This window comes from Cryptomeria japonica, chromosome 5 (assembly GCF_030272615.1).
Source record: "Cryptomeria japonica chromosome 5, Sugi_1.0, whole genome shotgun sequence".
Taxonomy (NCBI): domain Eukaryota; kingdom Viridiplantae; phylum Streptophyta; class Pinopsida; order Cupressales; family Cupressaceae; genus Cryptomeria; species Cryptomeria japonica.
Genome location: NC_081409.1, coordinates 97,747,733 through 97,768,204, shown reverse-complemented (window position 1 = coordinate 97,768,204; position 20,472 = coordinate 97,747,733).

The window sequence follows — 20,472 nt, the reverse complement described above, 5'->3', positions numbered from 1 at the left end:
CTCTAACATATTTAAAGATGGTGCAAGACCTTCATTTTTAAGCACTAATGTTTGATGGAACAAACTTTAATTATTGGAAGGAAAGAATGAATTCTTACTTGGAAGCATTGCATAATGGAATCTAGGAGATTACTCAGACAGGTTATCAATGCACTCCTAATGAACCATCGACTCTGGATGAAATTAAGGCTATAGAGAAAAATGTAAAAGCTAGAATAAATAGTATTAGTTGTCTTAGTAATGAAGTAGTTGGCAAGGTTAAAGGAATGAAGGAAGCTAAGGGAACCTAGAACAAGTTCTATTATGCATATGAAGGTGATCCAAAGACTCAACAAAGAAGACTTTTGAACTTGAAGAAATTTTTTAAAGGTTTCATAATGGTTGATGATGAAAATGTTGAGAGATACATACAAAGAGTGAATGATATAACAAAGGATATTTGAGTTGTTGGTGGAATGCTAGAAGAAATTGATGTGATAAAAAAGATCTTGTTTACAGTGAGAAAACTCTACAAACAAAAGAAATGAGCTATTGAAGAATGTCATGACCTGAACAACTACACAATTGATCATCTTATCAAAGTATTGTTTGCCTATCAAATTGGAGAGATGGAAGATATAAAATCCTCTTGAAGAGAAGTTGCATTTAACATTTCAAGGATATCAGGAGATGAACCGAAAACAAGTGAGAACCTGGATGAGACTGAAGAAAACTTTGTAAGAAGATTGAAGAAAAGAACTAGAAATTACAAAGGTAAGTTGCCCTTGAAATACTTTAATTGTGGAAGAATTGGTCAATATGCTTCTAAATGTATATAAAAAGAAGATTATGTAAAGTCTGATGATGATGAAAAGAAAAGTAGATATAGAAGAGATAGTTTTAAGAAAAGAATAGATGATATAGATGAAGTGAAAACAAGTTTTTACTCTATGGAGGCACATTCATCTGAAGAATGGGATGCTAAAGACTCAAATGAAGAATCTTTATTTCTGGCTATAGAGGAGAAATATGATCAAGAAAGATATGGAAGACCATAACAAAAGACTATACTGCATGCTAAAGTTGAACCAAGATCATGGATCATTGATTCTAGATGCTCAAATCACATGATCAGAGACAAAGACAAGTTTATCAGTCTAAAGAAGTATGATGGTGGATTAATAAAATTTGTAGTAAGGAAGCTACACTAATTGTGGAATAGGAAGTATCCTGATTGATGGTAAGCATAAAATTGATGGTGTTCACTATGTAGAAGGATTGAGACATAGTCTATTGAGTGTTAGTCAGATGTGCAATAGAGATTATGAAGTTGTGTTCACAAAATTTGGATGTATGATTAGATAAGGTAGAAATGAAAAGTTGGTAGCAGAAGGAATAAAGACAAGTAGAAATTTTTACTATATAAAGGAGAAAAGTGGGAATAGCTGTAATCTAAGTTAGAAAAATGAATGTTGGTTATGGCATAAGAGGATGGGACACGTTAACTTTGATAACATGATGAAATTCAGTAACTTTAATGTAGTGAGAGATTTACCAATGATTATCAAGCCTATTGACACTGTTTATAGGGAATGTCAATTGGAGAAGAAAACAAAGAGAAGTTTCAAGAACAAGGAGTATTCTACATCATATCCATTGGAGATAATTCATATAGACCTTTGTGACCCTACAAGGACAAGAAGACTTAATGGTGAAAAGTTATTTTATGTTACTCATTGATGATTATTCTAGAATGACATGGGTTACTTTTTTGAGTGAAAAATATGAAGCTTTTGAAAGATTTAAGGTTTTCAAGTCAATGGTAGAAAATAAAGTTGATTCTAGAATCAAGTGTTTGAGATTTGATAGAGGTGGAGACTTTACTTCAAATGACAATTTTGTGAGAAAAATGGCATTAGGAGACATATTTTTTGATGCAGTCAAGGTAGGGGGATCCAATGAAGGACATCCCATCCTTGTAGACTAACACAAACACCATGCAAGATATACCGGTAACCGGTAACACAACACCGGATAAAGCAAAAAGAGCAACCAGTAAAAGCACAAAATACATAACCGATAAATAGTATGAACAATTCTTATAACAATTTGAAGAATTACATATGCCACATGCTAGATCATAGTCCAGGACACAAACAATGCTTACAACACAAATATAAGATCCGTAGATCATCTATACATCAAATTGGCCTTTGGTAATAGTCTGTTGGTTCAACCCTAATCCAGACCTCAGCCCTTTCGAGTTCAGTCCAACGGACCAAAATCTCGCCAGTTCTACATCTTCACTCGATCTCTAAACTCTGTCTTCTATCTTCCATTTTCTCAAATGATTCACAAAACTTCTATTTATACCATCTGCAAATAATAACCTAATCAAGTCGGCCCAAAGACCAACCGGTTCATAATGAAACATGCTAATGGTAACATGTCGGTTCAAATCACTAAGAACATCTCTAAAGTGCATAAAATATCACATGGTTCTCTGGGAATATCAGACAAGGAACAAGAAACATAACTCAATGATCCACAAGTCATGAAAATCAACAACAACTTGATTCAACTTTGCTCAACACACTGCAAGACTAACTGGTAAGAACATATCAACCGGGCCAATGCTAGAATCGATATCTCACCAGAATCAAACCCAAATGCCATGAAACTCGAACATGATAAGGACCATGAACTAAAGAAAATAAATCCAAATCCACAACACTAAACTCTCAAACATGAAGAAAGTCCACGATCTCCAAGCAATTCCATTGTTAACTACTCAAACTGGTAAGAACTACATCAGTGGTCCTGCATCAAGCTCTTAGGGTTAATTGAAAAGTAAGTCCCATCACTTGATCCAGTTCGACGATCTGTCAGTGGGTACTTGCAACTACCTCAGGGATCCATGATCACATGACCAGAGACAAAGATAAGTTTATCACTCTAAAGAAGTATGATGGTGGATCAATAAAATTTGTAGTAAAGGAAGCTACACTAATTGTGGAATAGGAAGTATCCTGATTGATGGTAAGCATAAAATTGATGGTGTTCACTATGTAGAAGGATTGAGACATAGTCTATTGAGTGTTGGTCAGATGTGCAATAGAGATTATGAAGTTGTGTTCACAAAAATTGGATGTATGATTAGATAAGGTAGAAATGAAAAGTTGGTAGCAGAAGGAATAAAGACAAGTATAAATTTTTACTATATAAAGGAGAAAAGTGGGAATAGATGTAATCTGAGTTAGAGAAATGAATGTTGGTTATGGCATAAGAGGATGGCACATGTTAACTTTGATAACATGATGAAATTTGGTAACTTTAAGGTAGTGAGAGATTTACCAATGATTATCAAGCCTATTGACATTGTGTATAGGGAATGTCAGTTGGAGAAGAAAACAAAGAGAAGTTTCAAGAACAAGGAGTATTCTACATCATATCCATTGAAGATAATTCATACAGACTTTTGTGACCCTACAAGGACAAGAAGACTTAATGGTGAAAAGTTATTTTATGTTACTCATTGATGATTATTCTAGAATGACATGGGTTACATTTTTGAGTGAAAAATATGAAGCTTTTGAGCGATTTAAGGTTTTTAAGTCAATGGTAGAAAATAAAGTTGATTCTAGAATCAAGTATTTAGTGAAAAATCTCTCACTAAATAGGGCTACTAGCCAAAGGGGTAGGTTTCCAAAGGAGGTATAAGGTATTGAAGACAAAACCTAAAAAAAATGTTTGGAACAGTCCTTAGCAGGAATGAATGGACAAATTCCAAAGTCCCCAAGTGTAGGAGTCATGGAGTGGTGCAATAGAGAAGTTGAAGCCTTTTACTCATCTTGAGTAGATACTAGCACAGTGGTTTGTGTGTAGTTATACCCATAAGGTGTGGAGTCCTTCCTTGTAGGATCCTTGTGGTCATTGGAGAGGTCAAAACTAAACCTATTGGACTTTTCCTTAGGTGTGTGACAAGGGCTCTACATCAAGTGGTATCAGAGCTTAGGAGTGTACTTTGGACCAAAGAAGAAGAAAAGATGTCAAAGGAAGAGGGTTCCCAAGATATCCCATCAAGGATGACCAATGCTGAGTTGGTTGTCTTGGTAAAGAAGTAGATTGTAGAGAGTAGAGCAATCAGGACTGAGAATCAGGCCTTGAGAAATGTAATGGACTAGTTGAAGTGCAAAGTGGAGAGGGGAGAGAGAGACTCTGGAGGAGATGAAGAAGAAGATGAAGACAAGATCCCTAGGCAGGAAGAACTAGAGGTTCCTGCAGACCAGAGACCCCTGATGAGTGTTCTCAAGTCCATGGAAAGAAGAACAATGGATGTGAAGTTGGATCTACCAATGTTTGTAGGCAAGATGGAGCCTGATATAGTGATGGAGTGGATGGGCTCCTTAGATAATTTCTTTGAGAGTGAAGACATACCAGAGCACCAAAGGGTGAAGATGGACCAATCCAAAATGAAAGGGGTTGCACTGACTTGGTGGAATTTCATCCAAGAGGAGAGAGTGAAAGAGGGAAAGAGAAAAGTGGCTACTTGGAAGAAGATGATGGCTTTGGTGAAGGAAGCTTATGTTCTAGTGGACTATAATGTCCAATTACATAAGAGAAGACAAAATTTGAAGCATAAGGAGATGGACGTGAGTTCCTATATAGAGGAGTTCATGAAGTTGTGTGTGAAGACTAAGGTAAAGGAGAGTGAAGATGAGAAGGCGGCAAGATATCTCAATGAATTGAGATTTGACATCCAAGAAGATTTTAACCTCGACACCTCAGAGACCATCCAAAAATGCTTTCAGTTGGCACTCAGGGTGGAGGAGAAGCTAAAGAGAAGGCAGGAAAAAAAATAGCAGAGGCAAAGGGAGACAACAAAGAAGGGGAAGAAGTCCTTTCAGAGGAAAAGGAAGTGGTTTTGGATACCAAGGGGAGTCTAATCAAGAAGGCACTAGAGGAGAGTATAGTTACAACCAAGGAGGAGGGTACAATCAAAGAGGGAACTTTAGGGGCAGAAGACCATTCTATAGAGGAAGATCCCAAGGTAGAGGACCTCCTACATGCTACAATTGCAACCAAGAAGGGCACATGGCCAATAGGTGTCCGAAGAAGGCTGCAAGCTCCATGGGAGAAAGGAGGAGCAATTTAGTGCATGAATCTGATTGCCAAAGTGTGGCAAGTGCAAACACCTATCAAAGTGTTAATGCTCCTGATAGATATGGCTACCCTAAAAGAGGAGAGCCTCTAATGATGAGGAGAGCAATAACCACCATGAAGGTACCTGACAAGGAGCCCCCACAAAGAAAGTCTCTTTTCAAAACTACCCGCAAGGCAGGAGGAGAGGTGTGCAAGGTCTTGATAGACTACGGGTCTACTGAAAATTTTGTGTCACTTGAAATGATAGAGAAGCTTAAGCTGAGAAGGTTGCCACATCCTTACCCCTAGAAGGTCTCATGGCTTACCCAAGTTCATAAAGCAGTGGTAGAAGATCAGGCATGGGTAGAGTTTTAGATTGGATCATACAAGGACAAACTACTATTTGATATAGCCAAGATGGATGCACGTCATCTCCTATTTGGGAGGCCCTAGCAGTTTGATTTGAAGGCTTATCATGATGGGGTTAGAAACACCTATTCAATCACCAAGGATGGTAAGGTGATAGAGCTTTTACCCCTAATGGAGAATGAGATAGAACCAAAGGGGATGTATGCCAAAGTAATGTTAATAGAAGGGAAGCATTTCATGAAGGAGATGGTAGAGAAGGATGTAGTCTGCTATGCCCTCATTCCCAAGTCCAAGGTGACAAATAAGGAGCAGTTTGTAGAGAGGAAAGAAGAAGGACAAAGGCACATAGACCCTACAGTCAGATAGTTACTTGACAAGTACAAAGGCATCATCTCTGATGGAATGCCAAGGTCCCTACCACCAGTGAGAGACATAAGTCTTTGCATAGATCTGATCCTTGGATCTACCCTACCAAATAAGGTAGAATACAAGCTGACCCCAGATCAAAATGCAAAGATGGCAAGACAATTTGAGTTTCTAGAATCAGGGCTAATTGGAAAAAGTCTAAGCCCATGTGCAGTACTTGTTGTCCTTGCACCCAAGAAAGAAGGCACTTGGAGGCTATGCATAGACTCAAGGGCCATCAACAAGATAACCATAAGGTATAGGTTTCCAATCCCTAGGATAGACGATTTACATGATTCCTTGGGGAATTGCAAAATATTTCACCAAAATGGATCTAAAGAGTGGATACCATTAGATTAGAGTATGGCCAGGTGATGAATGGAAAACATCTTTAAAACCAATGAGGGGTTGTATGAGTGGAAGGTCATGTCATTTGGGTTGTCCAATGCCCCTAGTGCCTTTATGAGGTTGATGAATGAGGTCTTGGTGGAGCTCATAGGCAAGTTTATGATAGTATACCTTGATGATATCTTGATCTTTAGCCACTCAAGGGAAGAGCACCTCAAACATATAGATATGGTCCTCAAAAGGTTACATGAAGAGCAACTAATGATAAATTTGGATGTGTTTTTTTTCATGCAGGAGGAGATCATCTACTTGGGCTTTGTAATCTCACAAGGTGAGTTGAAAATGGACCAGGAGAAGGTAAGTGCTATATTGTCTTGGCCTCTACCTAAAACTATGAATGATGTCCAGAGTTTCCATGACTTAGAAACTTTTTATAGGAAGTTTATAAGGGGATTTAGTCATGTTTGTGCACCAATGCTTGACACCATAAACAGAGGACAAAAGTGTAGGTTCAGTTGGACCAAGGAGGTAGATGACTCATTTGAAACTTTGAAGAAGAAAGTTGCAGAACAACTAGTCCTTGCCCTACCAGACTTCAACAAGATATTCTAGGTAGAATGTGATGCAAGCCACATGGCTATTGGAGCAGTACTCAGTCAGGAAGGAAGGCCAATTGCCTTTTTTAGTGAAAAACTAAATGATGCCAAGAGGAGATACTCATCCTATGATTTGGAGATGTATGCTTTGGTTTAGTCATTGAAGAAGTGGAGGCACTATTTATTGCCTAAAGTGTTTATAGTGTTCACTAATAATCAGGCACTCAATTTCATAAACAATCAAGAGAAGTTAAACCACAAGCACATGAAGTGGGTAGAGACCCTACAAGCCTTCACCTTCAACCTCAAGCACAAGAAGGGGGTCAAGAAAAAAGTGGCAAATGCTTTGAGCAAGAGTGTCTTAACTATCAACTAAATCAAGATGGAAAGTGTTGGTATTGACTCCTTGAAGAACGTGTATGATGTTGATGAAGATTTCGGAGAGATCTACAAGGTATGTGAGTCTTTTGGTGAGAGGTATCATGTTGAATTTTTTGAGTTTTTGGTCCAAGAGGGATTGCTATTCAAGGGTGGACAATTATGCATTCCTAAGTGTTCGATGAGACTGAATATCATTAGGGAGAAGCATTGTGGAGTAATGGTAGGTCATTTTGGTCTTGACAAGACTCTTGACCTTGTGAAAAGACATTACTACTAGCCTAAGTTGTAGGTAGATGTAAGGAAGTTTGTGGAGACATGTGTAATCTGTCAAAAATCCAAGGGAAATTCCACCAATGCGGGCTTGTACCAACCCTTACCCATTCTTTCTAGGCCATGGGAGAGAGTAAACATGGATTTTGTGTTGGGTCTACCTAGGACAAGGAGTGGGTTTGACAGTGTCTTTGTAGTGATGGACAGATTTAGCAAAATGGCTCATTTCTTGCCATGTAAAACCTCTTGTGATGCCTCATATGTTGTAGACTTGTTTTTCAAAGAGATAGTTTGGATACATGGGTTGCCTCTAAACATAGTTTCAGACATGGATGTGAATTTCATAGGACACTTTTGGAGGACCCTTTGGAAGAAGTTGGGCACCAACCTAACTTTCTCATCAGCCTACCATCCCCAAATGGATGGACAAACTGAAGTTGTCAATAGGTCCTTGGGGAACCTATTAAGACATTTGCCTAGACAACATGGAGAAAATGATGAGTAATGGTGAATAGTAAATACTCAACAGATACTGAGAGGGGGGGGTGAATCAGTATAGACAAAAACTTTCACTAACAACTTCAACTGCAAAGACTGCACTAACTGCTAAAATGCATCACCGATCTAAGACAAGGCACTACCGGTAAAACACTGTATGACTGTGAAAGACATAACCGGTAACACTTAGATCTTCACAAAACCTAACATCTCATTTCCACTTCATCCATATGCATAAACAAGTAATAAATCATCAGAAATATAATGACCACTGGATCAACAAGCTTTTACCGCTTAACAGAAAACACTAAGACATCACATGAAAAAGCATCACACATAACACACTGATTTTTCACGCAGAAACCCAACTAGAAAAAACCATGGTGGGGATGAATACCCACAAGTTTCTCTTTGAACTCTTCTGAAGTCCACTCTGTTAGGAGCTTAGTCCAGTTAAGGACTTTACAACAGGTTCTGCTAGGAACCGATCCTGCTAGGGATCACCCGATTAAGGGATGGCTAAATACCCGGTTAGAGATTAAAACCCTGTTAAAGGTTACCTTGTCAGAGGATTTTAAGAACTCAATGATTTTGAGTCACCCTGTTAAAGGATTTATAAAATGCTTGTTAAAGCTTCCCGATAAAGGGATTTTCCAACTGCTGAAATGGTTAGAAGTCAACAAGTAATATAATGATCTGATAACAACACTTAATGCCAAGATAGATCCATTTCAGTTCCTTTACTTCTGCAATCACACTCTGCAAATCTCTACTCATTTCATTGGTCTGGAAAAAATCAAGTATCTCTTCACTTGGATACACACATAACATTTGCCAACAAAAACAAAATGAGAATCATCATCAACCTTATAGGAAATAGATAGGTCGGTGGCATAAACCCTAAACCCTTAAACATTTAGGTTATCAAAACAGTTGGTCCAATCCGGACTGTTCAATCACATTGCATAGGGTAAAACAATCTTGAACCAATCTCAAGATGTTCTCCATCGTTCATTCTTTGTCGCTTCTGGAAGCTGATAACCCATCACGCATTCTCCACCATTTACTAAAACTTCACACATTCCCGAGGTAGATAGAATCAATCTTCTTCATGCAAGATTCTCAAGGAAATCCTTCACGCGCACAAGGCTGACATGGCAACACGATCTGATCTTCATATCAATGCTAACTCACCATAGAATGTCATTGGTCGAATCACACAGACTTGAAATGCATCAACTAGAAACCCTGAAGCTGAGACTACCAACCGGTAGTCATATCAAATGAAACCCCGATACGAACATTGCATATACTGGTTCACATTCCAACATACCGGTTCACCTTTTCACATATACCAGTTCACATCATCACACTGCTTCACTTTTTCACATATACTAATTCACATCATCATACCGGTTCTCTTGCCAGTTTGCTTACTTCAATATACCGGTTCATACTTCAGCATATTGACATCAATGACAACATACAATATCATCATGTCATCAAACTTTGCACATATGCCAACAATATATCCGCTTGACTACTACCAAGTGGGATTCTCTTGGACTTTTTTGGAAATGTGCAGCAATTCCCACTACATGTGCTATGTCTGGTCTTCTATGTACTACATAGTGCAACTTACCAATCATTGATCGGTATTCCTTCTCATTTACCAATGTTGAGTCATCTTCTTTTGACAATTTATAACCGGTCACCATCGGTGTACCAACCAGTTTGTTGTATTCCATGCCAAAGGTCTTCAACACCTCTTTGACATACTTGGACTAAGTGATAAAGATACCATCTTTCATTTGTTGAATCTGTAGTCTAATGAAGAACTTAATATCTCTGATTAGGGACATCTAAAATTCCTTCTTCGTCTCATCTGCAAATGCATGGCTCATCTTGTCATCTCCACCAAAAAGTATGTCATCAAAAAACACTTCACAGATCAGAATCTGATCTCCTTCTAACTTCAGACAGATATTGCTATCTTCACTTGCTCTTTCAAGTACAATCTTCACAAGATGGGAGTGTAAACATTCATACCATGCTCTAGGTGCTTGTTTCAATCCATACAAGGCTTTATGTAGCCTACACACCATATTACTGTCTTTTGATAGGGCAAACCCATCTGGTTGCTCTATATACACTTCCTCTTCAAGTATTCCATTCAGGATTGCAGATTTCACATCCATCTGACACACTTTGAATCCCTTGAAGGCTACGTATGCAAGAAGCATTTGAACTCCTTCCAATCTAGCTATTAAAGAAAAGGTTTCTCCATAGTCTTCTCCTTCTTCTTGAACATATCCCTTACATACCAATTGTGCTTTGTTTCTTACCATTGTGCCATCTTCATTTAGCTTGTTTCTAAAAATCCATTTGGTGCCAATAACATTTTTGTGCTCAGGCTTGGGTACCAAAGACCATGTACCATTCTTTTCTATCTGGTCAAGTTCCTCTTCCATAGCCTTAATCCACTCTTCATCTTTATGTGCCTCTTTAAATGTTTTAGGCTCAAATTCAGAGATCATGCAAGAATTTTCTCTGGCCTTTCTTCTTGTAAGAATTCATGCATCCTTATCTCCTATGATCTACTTTGGATCATGATTCAGCTTTACATACCTAGGAATGATCTTAACTGATTCCTCTTTCTTTTCTTCTTCATCCTCATCTTCATTAGCATCAACATCTATCGGTGTAGGAGCACTATTACTGGTACTTGGTTGTTTTGCAACTGGTTCCCAGAAGGTTACATCCAGTTCATCTACCACTTGCTCACTGTCGGTTTCCTCAGGTTTCTAAGAGGTTTCATCAACTCTAACATTGATACTTTCAACAATTCTCTGAGTCCTATTGTTAAAACACTTGAGAGCTTTGTTCTTGGTGGAATACCTTAGTAATATTCCCTCATCACATTTTGCATCAAACTTTCTCTGGTGTTCACACCTCTTGATATAACACTTGCTACTAAACACTCTAAAGTAGCTTACTACAGGAGTCTTACCAGTCCAATACTTATAAGGAGTTTTATCCTTACCTTTCTTGATGAGTACTTGGTTCATAGTGTAGACTGCAGTGCTCACCGCTTCTCTCCAAAAAGTGTGAGCAACCTTCCCTTGAATCAACATTGTTTTGGCTGCTTCAACTATAGTCCGGTTGTTTCTTTCTGCTAGGCCATTCTGTTGTGGATTCTGAGGGGTAGACAGTTGCCTCTTGATGTTGTTCTCTTCATAGTACTTATTGAACTCACTAGAAGTGAACTCACCTCCTTGGTCAGTTCTAAGGCATTTGATTCTCTTACCACTTTCTTTGTCAACTAGTGCTCTGAAGGCTTTAAACTTTCCAAAAGCTTCATACTTGTCTTTCAAGAATGTGACCCACATCATTCTTGGGCAATCATCAGTAAGAATCATAAAGTAATTATCTCCCTGAACACTTCTAGTTTTCATAGGACCACACAAATCAGTATGCACAAGATCAAGTAAATTATCTGTTGTGAAAGACTTACCTTTAAAGGTTGAGGAAGACATTTTTACCAGTTGACATTCTCTGCACAAAGGATTCTCAGGTTTGTTCAGCACATGCAGTCCTCTAACTGCCTTGATCTTACTGGCCTTCAAGATATTATCAAAATTTACATGGCAGAGTCTCCTATGCCATATCCAATTGTCATCAAACATAGCCATTAGACATTGACTGATATTTGTATTTAACTAAAATAAGTTACCTTTGGTCTACATACCAGTGGCCATCAATTCACCACTCTTTCCTTTTATTTTGCACACTCCATCTTTGAATTCCAGAGTGAGTCCTTTATCATTCAGCTGAGCAACACTCAAAAGGTTATGCCTGAGACCTTCTACCCAATACACATTATCAGCACTACTTTTTGCATTTAGAGAGATGGACCCTTTTCCTTTTACCATACAAGGTGCATCATTACCAAATCGGACTACACCTCCATCATACTCTTCCAGAGACAAAAACCTTCTTTGGTCACCAGTCATGTGGTGAGAACAACCACTGTCAATAATCCACTCATTGGAATTATCAAAGCGGGAGACATGAGACTTCTTGTCTGACACTTCTTCTAGATGGCTACAAACACTATGTCTTCGCTTTCTTCATCTTTTGATTCATCATTAGTGACACCTTCATCCACTGTAACAAGACAATTTCTCCTATTTCCTCCTTTGAACTTTTTGAACTTCTCGAGTTTGTCCTTATTATCACTATTAGGACAGTTGACAACAATGTGTCCTATCCTATTGTAGGAAAAGCATTTCAAAGGGAGCTTACCTCTGTATTTACCAATTCCCTTAGGAAGTCTCTTGGCCAGAAGAGCTTCAAATTCCATCAGGATCTCCTCATCATCCATATCTTTTCTTTGTCTAGGTTCATAGCTGGTACTAGCTTCTTTACCCTTTTTAGATAGTGCAACAGATGCTTTAAAGGCTGAATAAGACTTCTGAACACTACCATCATAACTGTTTAGCTCATATGTAGTCAACTTAGCAATGATAGAATCTAGGGATACCTTTGTCTTGTCAATAGATCTCAACTCCTAAATAGCGGCAACCCTTATTGCATAGACCTGTAATAAGGATCTCAAAACTTTGCTAACAATGGTGGAATCATCCATTGTACCTCCTGCACTCTTGATGTCTCCAACAATAGTTTTAATCCTTATCCCATATTGTTGAATGGTCTCTCCTTCAACCATCCGCATATCTTCAAACTTTCCTCTAAGGCTTTCTTCCATAGCTTGCTTTACATGCTCATCACTAACCATAGATAGACTCCAAAGTATTCCATACATCTTTTGGATTGTCTTTTTCCTGAACATCTATAAACTCAACATCACATAGACTGCTGATAAGAGATTCAATGACTTTCCCATTCTCCTGAATTTCTCTTCTTTGATCATTGGTGAGAGTATTGGTAGGGACAACATAAGTATTCTCAACATATCTCTAGTGTTGAGCACCCATGCTTTTAATGTATATCATCATTCTTTCCTTCCATATCTTAAAGTTATCTCTATTGAACTTAGGACCTTCCCTCTTCATCATTAGAATAGGATCTTTTCCTTAAGCAGTTAAGCTTACAACACAAAGGACCTGGAGGACACTCTAATACCAATTGATGAATAATGATGAATAGTAAATACTCAATAGATACTAAGAGGGGGCGGGTGAATCATTATAGACAAAAACACAATAAACCACAATATGATTGTGAAAGACATAAACCGGTAACACTTAGATCTTCACAAAACCTAACATCTCATTTCCACTTCACCCATATGCATAAAAAAGTAATACATCATCAGAAATATAATGACCACTGAATCAACATGCTTTTACTACTTAACAAAAAACACTAAGAAATCACATGAAAAAGCATCACACATAACACACTGATTTTTCACATGGAAACCTAATTGGGAAAAATCACGGTGGGGATGAATACCCACAAGTTGTTCTTTGAACTCTTCTGAAGTCCGCTCTGTTAGGAGCCTAGTCCGGTTAAGGACTTTACAACAGGTTCTGCTAGGAACCGATCCTGCTAGGGATCACCCAGTTAAGGGATGGCTAAATACCTAGTTAGAGGTTAAAACCCTATTAAAAGTTACCTTGTCAGTGGATTTTAAGAACTCAATGATTTTGAGTCACCTTGTTAAAGGATTTACAAAAATCCTATTAAAGCTACCCGGTAAAGGGATTTTCCAACTGCTGAAATGGTTAGAAGTCAACAGGTAATACACTGATCTGATAATAGCACTTAATGCCAAGACAAATCAATTTCATTTCCTTTACTTTTACAATCACACTCTGCAAATCTCTACTCACTGTACCGGTCTAGCAAGAATCAAGTATATCTTCACTTGGATACACACATAACATTTTCCAATAAAACAAAATGAGAATCATCATCGACCTTATAGGAAATAGATAGGTCGGTGGCATAAACCCTAAACCCTTAAACATTTAGGTTATCAAAATAGTCGGTCCAATCCTGACCGTTCAATCACATTGCATAGGGTAAAACAATCTTGAACCAATCTCAAGACGTTCTCCATCATTTTTTCTTTGCTGCTTCTAGAAGCTCATAACCCATCACGCGTTCTCCACCATTTACTGAAACTTCACACATTCCCGAGGTAGATAGAATCAATCTTCTTCATGCAAGATCCTCAAGGAAATCCTACACGCGCACAAGGCTGACATGGCAACATGATCTGATCTTCATATCAATGCTTGCTAACTCATCACATAATGTCGTCGGTTGAATCACATAGACTTGAAATGCATCAACCGGTAACCCTGAAGCTGAGACTACCAACCTGTAGTCATATCAAATGAAACTTCGATATGAACTTTGCATATAACGGTTCACATTCCAACATACCAGTTCACTTTTTCACATATACTGGTTCACATCATCATACCGCTTCACTTTTTCACATATACTGGTTCACATCATCATATCGGTTCTCTTGCCAGTTTGCTTACTTCAGTATACCGGTTCATACTTCAACATATTGACATCAATGACAACATACAATATCATCATGTCATCAAACTCTGCACATATGCCAACAAAAAATGGGGACAACATACTGCCACAAGAAGAGTTCTCATCCAATGAAACCATAAATAGAAGCACTGGGAAGTCTCCTTTCCAAATTGTGTATGACATCCACCCAAGCGGTGTATTAGAGTTGAGGGATTTTCCCAAGGAAGAGCCCATTAGTGTAGATGGTGAAGTTTTTGCATCAACCATCAAGGAGGTACATGAGCAAGTGAAGTCTCATCTCCATCAATCTGTAGAGAAGTACAAGGCTTATGTTGACAAGAAAAAGAGGGATGTGCAGTTTAGTGTTGGGGAATTGGTATGGGTACATTTGAAGAAGGAGAGACTCCCAAAGGGTAAGCACACCAAGCTCATGCAGAGGAAGATTGGACTATGTCAAATTTTGAAGAAATGTGGACAGAATGCCTATGAAATCCAACTTCCTCCTGATCTTGGATTGTCACCCATTTTCAATGTGTGTGATCTTACACCTTTCAAAGGCAATGGACATGAAGTGGAGGAACCAATGAAAATTGCAACAGACAATGATATTCCAAGGCATGATTCACCAAGATTGAGAAAGGTTATAGACACTAGAGTCACAAACAGAACAAGGAATAAGGAGTACGTTGATTATTTGGTGTCTTGGTAGGGAAAACTAGACTCTGAAGTAGTTTGGATGACAGATAAACAAATTTCCACCCATGGTGTAGACCTCTAAACTCTGATCTTAAGTGGGCTTGAGATTTCTTCTCCCGGGGAGTATGGTACAGGGGCACCTCTTCAACAAGCTAAGCATGCAACTGATGATGAATACTATGATCTTAGGGTCATTGTGAATGTCTTTTGTGTGTGAACTTTTCATTTATTCAATAAAGACCCCACCATGTAAACCAATGTCACAAATTAGGCATCTTGATAAGCCAATTTGGACAATGGTCAATAGGGGTAATAGGATTTTTTTTTTGGTGTTTCATAGGTTTTTAGGGTGTCTTAATGGTGTTTGGTTGATCCAAGTTGTGTGGATCCCAAGCTCATGGTGTTTGTTAACTTTTGTGTCAAAATGCAACTTTTCAAAGTTGGGTTGTTGTAAGCCTCTCAATGCCTCCAAGCTCTTCAAAATTTGGTTGGAAACCATTGGAGAGGGATATAAACCTTATGGACATGATTCCCAAGGTTATATTGATTGTGGTTTGAAGTTTGGAAGCAAATAAACACTGAATAAACTAAGTTTTGCCAGAAATTCTTGAGTTTGCAGAGATTGTATGTCCTTGTACGGATTAATTTGGACAAAACTATTCATGGAGTAGTTGGAGGGTTGAATAAACTTTGATTTGGTAGTGGTCTAAGGTCCTGGACATTTGTGAGTAAGGAGAACCCTTCAAATTTTTTACTGTTACCCAGAAAGTAAGGGTTTGGCTAGGGTTTTAGCAAAAAATGGCCATATCTTGCATTCCTTTCACCTAGAAGTTTCTTCCTTGGGTGGAGTGTAGGATTGGCCTATGCATTTTAGTATTTTCATGGGTTCTTGTAGGTAAGACCTGGTTGTGAGGAGTAAGAGACAAATCTAGGTAGGCATCTCCATGTGACTACCTCATGCAGAATTAGGACAGTCACCCTAAAACATTGTAGCGGTGGATTCCAAGGATGAAACCCTGGAATTAGAAGTTATTTACCATCCCCCACATGCCCATGTAGTTGGTTTTGTATTTTGGAATGAATAAATAATGGTTTCTTTGTAAAATAGGCCTATTCGCCTTAATTAGGTCTCAAGGCTTCTAAGGGGTTCAAACTCTTAAAGTGCAGATCTTACCAAACCATTTTGGGGATGAAAGTAACTCCCAAAAGGGTATCTAAAAAGGCAAGTATTTTTCTTGGGTGTATCTAATCTTTTGGAGTTAAGGCCAAATCTCTCACTAAATAGGGCTACTAGCCAGAGGGGTAGGTTTCCAAAGGAGGTATAAGGTATTGAAAACAAAACCTAAAAGTAATGTTTGGAATAGTCCTTAGCAGGAATGAATGGACCAATTACAAATCCCCCAAGTGTAGGAGTCATTGAGTGGTGCAATAGAGTAGTTGAAGCCTTTTACTCATCTTGAGTAGATACTAGCATAGTGGTTTGTGTGTAGTTCTACCCATAAGGTGTCAAGTCCTTCCTTGTAGGATCCTTGTGGTCATTGGAGAGGTCAAAACTAAACCTATTGGACTTGTCCTTAGGTGTGTGACAAGGGCTCTGCATCACACTAACTGCCTCAATCTCAAGCTCTAGGTTAGGCGGTCTGCTTGCAAGCCTTGCACTGCCTCATGTTGGTGATCTGAACAAGTCTACAAGATACCTCAACATCCTTTCCAACCAACTGGTACATAACCAAGTCTTCTGCCTCAAGGGTTTGATAGTCTGACTAAAGGTTCTGGTTGCCTCTCCTCGGTGATCTATTGGTCCAACCTACAACTTGCCTCAGTTTGGTGATCTGTTCATGTCTCCACCCACTAACTGCTACAAGCTCAAGCTATAGGTTCGGCAGTCCGCTTGCAATCCTTGCACTGCCTCACATTCGGTGATCTGAACAAGTCTACAAGTTGCCTCAACTTCCTTTCCAACCAACCAGTACATAACCGGGTCTTCTTCGATCAACAAGTTTACAAACTAGCTCTGGTACCATTTGATGTAGTCAAGGTAGGGAGATGCAATGAAGGACATCTCCACCTTGTAGCCTATAACACAAAACACCAAGCAAGATACTAACAACCGGTAACAAATTACAAGATATAACCGATAAGCAACCCTAACCAATAGAAGAAACACAAGATATAATCGATAACAGATAAATTAATCGTTACAACAATTTAAAGAATTACATAAGCCTTCAACAGCTACACATGCTAGACCACAGCCCAGGATTACAAAACAATCCTTACAAAAGAAAACTAAGATCCGTAGATCTTTTGCTTGACAAATAAGCCTCCAGTAATAGTCTACACTGCTCTACACTAATCTGGACCTCAGTGCATCTAGACTTCAGTCCCCCCATATTAGAATCTCTTCGGAAACTACATCTTCGCTCAATCTCTTCCTCTTATCTTTGTCCTTTAAAATGATTCTCAAAACTTTCCTTTATACCAACTACAAGCAATAACAACTCGATCAAGTCGGCCAAAGACCAACTAGTTCATGATGAAACGTGTAAATGATAACATGTTGGCCCAAATCACCAAGAACATCTTCAAATGCATAAAACTTCACATGGTCCTCCAGAAAACATCAGACAAGGCCCAAAACAACATCGTTCAATGATCCACAAGTTATGGAAACCACCCACAACCCGATTCATCTTCGCTCCATACACTGCAAAACCAACCTGTAAGAACACACCAATACCAAACTAATACCGAGATCAATGTCTCACCGGGATCAAATCCAAATGCCGGTTTGAACTAATCCAATGCTCCTGCATTAGGTATGGAAGACCATCTACTCTGAAATATTTTAAAATCTTTGGGAGTAAGTGCTATATCAAAAGAGATGAGAATGACCTCAAAAGTTTGATACTGGAGCAGATGAAGGGATATTATTGGGATATTCTACAAACAACAAAGCCTACTGGTATTACAATAAGAGACTAAACAAGATAGCGAAGATTACAAATGTGAAAGTATGCAAGGTATGGGATTAGACTACCCATGAACCTGTCCAAGGGACTGAATTTGAGATCATTCATACAGTTGTAGAAGAAAAGACAACTCTAGAAGGAAGAAATGAATAAAAACTAGATGAAATAGAAGAAGAAGATAAAGAATAACAGGAACAAGCAATCAAGACCCAAAAATATGTACATAGGAATCATTCAAAAGATCATATAATCAGAGACGAGAATAAAGGAGTTTAGAAAAGAAGTGAATTTAATGGGTAGAATTGCTTTGACATACAAAGAGAAGAGAGTTGTATTTGATTGAAAATATTAAAACTTATCAAATTTGATGATCTTGTGAAGATTATCTCAAAAGGAATGGTGAGAGACATGCCTAAGGCCAAGAAGTCTCCATCTACAAGTTGCAAACTATTTCATGAGGGAAAGAAAACGAATACTATATTTCCTACTAAAGAGTATTCTACAACAAAGCCATTAGATTTGATCCATACTAATCTATACTGGCCTTTGGGGACAACTAGTTTACAAGGTGACCAATATTTTATGATGCTTACTGATAATTATTCTGGAATAATGGATTAATTTTATAAAAGAGAAACTAGATGCTTTTGAGAAGTTTAAAGTTTTTAAGGAAATGGTAGTGCAAATGAAACCAACATAAAAATCAAATGTTTTTAGATAAAATGGAGGTGGATAATTTATGTCTAACAAATATGAAGAGTTTTTCGCAATGCATGGAATTCAGAGACATTATTCTACTCCAAGAACTCCTCAACAAAATGGATTGGCAAAATGAAAGAACTAGACTATTCAAGAGATGAGAAGAATAGAGTTAAAGAAAGCACAAGTGAATGATATGTATTGGAGTTAATTTTTTCGAGAAACAATATACATTTTGAAAAAAGATCGAATCATACCAAGGACTATAAAGACAACATGTGAGCTATGGAAGGAAGACCAACATCGGTTGGGAATCTCAAATTTTTTGAAGGAAATGATATGTCAAAAGAGATGAAGAAAATTTGGGTGTGTTTTTTTTATATATTTGATGAAGGTATTTTTCTTGGCTGATTTATGAGAATCAAGGCATACAAATGTTACAACAAAATATTGAGAATTGTAGTTGAAAGTGTTAATGTGATTATTGATGAAACAATGTTGTAAAATAATGTTTAGGATGAAGATGACATTGATGAACCAATTTGTAGAGGAGACAAAGACTTGAGAAGTGAATAAGAAATTACAAGTGCTAAGAATTTGACTAAGTATGTGTAGAAAAATCATTCTAAAGATCAAATAATAGGAGATACAGATTGTGGTATTTATAGCCAAAGAAGAGTTGAGAAAGAAAATGAACAAGTACATTTTTATTTATTGTATAAAAGTAAATCAAATTTTTATTTAGAGGCAAGCAAAGAGAAAGGATAGTTAAATGCTATGGAGGAAGATCTATTTCTAATAAAAAAGAAGGAAACTCGAGAGTTAGTTATAAGACCTAAAGACAAGAATGTTATTGATACCGAATAGGTTTGTAAAAATAAGTTAAATGGAGAAGGAAAAGTGGTCTAGAATAAGGCAAGACTACTTTGCAAGTGACATGCTCAAGTTGAAAGAGTCGATCATGAGGAGATATTTTCTCTAGGGACAAGGCTAGAGGCTATCATAATTTTTTTGGCATTATCGACATTCAAGAACTTCAAGGTTAATTAGATTGATTTTAAGTTTGCATTTCTGAATGGAGAGTTAGAAGGAGCCTACATTAAACAATTAGAAGGGTTTTAATGTTCAAATAAACTAGATTTTATGTTTAGATTGAAGAAGGATCAGTTATGAAATCAAGCAATCTTCAAAAGCATGGTATTCTAAAATTGTATAGATATCAATAGCAGTAAGGTTTCATGAGAGGTCATGTTGATAGCAATCTATACTTAAAATTAGAAGGTGGCAGATTGTTGATAATTGTTGTGTATGTTGATGATATTATTTTTGGATGTAGCAGTGATGCAATGTGTTAGGAGTTTAGGGGTGAAATGTTGGAGTTTGAGATGTCAATTCTTGGTGATCTTTCATTCTTTCTTGGTTAAAGATTTATTTGTTAGAAAAGGGTAATATTTATTTGTAAGACTAAATAAATAAGAAAATATTGATCAAGTTTAATATGGAAGAATGTAAATTGATAATTACACTTATGGTTCATGGGTGTAAGTTGATCATGGATGATGATTCTATTTTAGCAAATCAAACCTTGTATA